Here is a 3,873-nt window from a genome sequence, read left to right on the forward strand (position 1 = left end):
CTACAGAAATGAAACAGGGAACCTGATGCAGGATATTAAAATCAGAGAGAAAATGGAAGTTGCAGCTGGGAGGCACAAGTAAGACTTTGCAGGTCACAGTAAGAACTCAAGATTTCTCTATGACAAAAGCACTAGAAGTTCTGTGCAGAGAAATGATTTTAAATGGTTTCTGTAGGTAAAGCAGCTTTGGCTGTTATGTGGAGAACTGATGATAAGGAAGGAAGAGTGAAATTAAAAGGTCAGTTAGGAAGCTCTAAATATTCTGGGTGAGAGATAATAGCACCTTATTTAAGACTTTAGTGTAATTCCCTCTAGTATTTGCCCATGCATTTTAGCATATGTAAAATTAACATGATTGGGATTAACAGATATGTATATTTAAGTGTTAGGCTTATATGAAAACATTTTCAAAATTTAAAATTGTCATACAAAGTAATTATGTATCTGACAAACATTTCCTTGGTTCTTTGTTTGCAAATTTAAGTGTTATGTCAAGAAATTTTAAATTAAAAAGCTGGAGAAACTACATCCTAAATATTAACAAATAAATGAATGTTTTAAAAAATGATAGTGTATCTATCTATATGCTAAAATGAAAAGTGAAAGAAAGTGAAAGTCGCTCAGTTGTGTCTGACTCTTTGCGACCCCATGGACTATGCAGTCCGTGGAATTCTCCAGGCCAGAATACTGGAGCGGGTAGCCTTTCCCTTCTCCAGGGGATCTTCCCAACCAGGGGTTGAACCCAGGTCTCCTGCATTGTAGGCAGATTCTTTACCAGCTGAGCCACAAGGGAAGCCCAAGAATACTGGAGTGGGTAGCTTATCCCTTCTCCAGTGGATATTCCCATCCCAGGAATTGAAACAGGGTTTCCTGCATTGCAGGCAGATTCTTTACCAACTGAGCTATGAGGGAAGGCCATATGCTAGAATAGTATGCAGCTATTAACTGGAGCCTATTATACAGAGTGAAGTAAGCCAGAAAGAAAAACACCAATACAGTATACTAACGCATATATATGGAATTTAGAAAGATGGTAACAATAACCCTGCATACGAGACAGCAAAAGAGACACTGATGTATAGAACAGTCTTTTGGATTCTGTGGGAGAGGGAGAGGGTGGGATGATTTGGGAGAATGGCATGGAAATATGTGTAATATCATATATGAAACGAGTCACCAGTCCAGGTTCGATGCATGATACAGGATGCTTGGGGCTGGTGCACTGGGACGACCCAGAGGGATGGTATGGCGAGGGAGGAGGGAGGAGGGTTCAGGATGGGGAACACATATATACCTGTGGCAGATTCACTTTGACATATAGCAAAACCAATACAATATTGTAAAGTTAAATAAAAAAAAATAAAAAATAACACTCAAAATTATAAAACATGGAATAAAGTTTGTATAATGGAAAGTTCAAAAAGCAGAATAAGACTATATATACCAAATGTTCTCAACTATTACATATATATATATATATCTCAAATATACTGGAAGAAATATATAAAATATTTTTCTATGTGGTAAGATTATGGATATTTTATTTTATTTTGTATCTGTATTCAAATTTTCTTCAGTGAACTGGAATTAATTTTGTGATTTAAAAAATACTTTCATATTTTGAAAAACTAAGTAAAGGGGAGCAGAATCTGTGACCCACCCCCCCACCCCCAGAATAAAACACTTTCACACATTATTTTGAGCTGACGGCAATCAAAATCCCAGCCGATTCAACAAAAGCTCTTTTCCTCCCCCTCAACTGCCTAAATTTATACTGGAAAGGGGGTTGATACTAGGAAGGGAGCAATTACCAGAGGCACTTTTTACCTAAGACATTTATCTGCATAACAGCACAACTTATGTTTTCTCTGCTTCCTATAATGGGGCTTTCCTTGACTTTGCATCCCCAGGCCCCTACCCCTTTCCTTCTCTCAGGATGTTTGGCTGCATTTTTATTTTTTATAATTTTATTTATTTTTGGTTGCGCTGGGTCTTTGATGCTTTGTGCAGGGGTCACACAGAGTCGGACACGACTGAAGCAACTTAGCAGCAGCAGCAGCAGCAGCAGGCTTTCTCTAGTTGCTGCGAGCAGGGACTCCTCTTCGATGCGGTGTGCAGGCTTTTCATTGCAGAGCATTGGCTCTAGGTACACGGGCTTCAGTAGTTGCAGCTCATGGGCTCTCGAGTGGAAGCTCAGTAGTTGTGGTGCAGGGGCTCTGATGCTCTGAAGTATGTGGAATCTTCCTGGACCAGGGATGGAACCTGTGTCCTCTGCATTGGCAGGTGGACTCTTAAACACTGTGCCACCAGGGAAGTCCTGGCTGCATTTTTATATTTGGCTGAGTATTTATATCTTTATGACGGTCCTGTACATATGTAATTTTTTTTTCTCTTGTTAACCTGTCTCTTGTCAATCTGATTAGAAGGACAGCCAAAGGACCTATAAAGGCAGAAGGAAAAAGGCAGAACCTAGAAAGGCCCTTCGTAAGGAATACAGAGAATTGAAAGATATAGGTTCAAATGCCTGATACGACACTAATCAGCTATTTCTTGGACTAGTTTTTCTCTTAAACATCAATTTCCTAACTTTTAAAGTGAAGATAATAGTATCATACTCAAAGAATGACTCTGATAATTATGAGTTTAGTCAACTCAATATCAGTTCAGTTCAGTTCAGTCACCCAGTCGTGTCCGACTCTGCGACCCCATGAATCGCAGCACGCCAGGCCTCCCTGTCCATCACCAACTCCCGGAGTTCACTCAGACTCATGCACATTGAGTCGGTAATGCCATCCATCCATCTCATCCTCTGTCGTCCCCTTCTCCTCCTGTCCCCAATCCCTCCCAGCATCAGAGTCTTTTCCAATGAGTCAACTCTTCGCATGAGGTGGCCAAAGTACTGGAGTTTCAGCCTCAGCATCAGTCCTTCCAATGAACACCCAGGACTGGTATCCTTTAGGATGGTCTCCTTGCAGTCCAAGGGACTCTCAAGAGTCTTCTCCAACACCACAGTTCAAAAGCATCAATTCTTCGGTGCTCAGCTTTCTTCACAGTCCAACTCGCACATCCATACATGACCACTGGAAAAACCATAGCCTTGACTAAACGGACCTTTGTTGGCAAAGTAATATCTCTGCTTTTGAATATGCTATCTAGGTTGGTCATAACTTTCCTTCCAAGGAGTAAGCGTCTTTTAGTTTCATGGCTGCAGTCACCATCTGCAGTGATTTTGGAGCCCCCAAAAATAAAGTCTGCCACTGTTTCCACTGTTTCCCCATCTATTTCCCATGAAGTGATGGGACCGGATGCCATGATCTTCGTTTTCTGAATGTTGAGCTTTAAGCCAACTTCTTCACTCTCCACTTGCACATTCATCAAGAGGCTTTTTAGTTCCTCTTCACTTTCTGCCATAAGGGTGGTGTCATCTGCATATCTGAGGCTATTGATATTTCTCCTGGCAATCCTGATTCCAGCTTGTGCTTCATCCTCTTAACATATTAAATGCTTTGATAAATACATTTTGAAAATATGAAAGTGTGATGGTTTGAGAATTCATATTTCAAGTAAAATGCAAAATCTCACTGTTAGGGAACCACTGACCGAAAATGCCCATCTTGGCGAGGCAGGACAATAAATGGTTGCATGAATTATCTCACAATAGGAGGTCCCAATAAGGAACACAGAACTGACAAGCTACCTACTGCCAACTGAAATAACTCTGGAGGAGCCAACAGGAGAAAGGACAGTATGTTTTGCCAGCCTCCCAGAAACCCTCATGCTGGAAACCATCTTGACTGAAAGATGTGTGCACCACCAGGAAGAGCTTTGAATCAGACCAAGTATAGGCACAAGCAAGATGACTGGCCAGAGACA

Source organism: Bubalus kerabau, chromosome 3, assembly GCF_029407905.1.
Source record: "Bubalus kerabau isolate K-KA32 ecotype Philippines breed swamp buffalo chromosome 3, PCC_UOA_SB_1v2, whole genome shotgun sequence".
NCBI classification, from domain to species: Eukaryota; Metazoa; Chordata; class Mammalia; order Artiodactyla; family Bovidae; genus Bubalus; species Bubalus kerabau.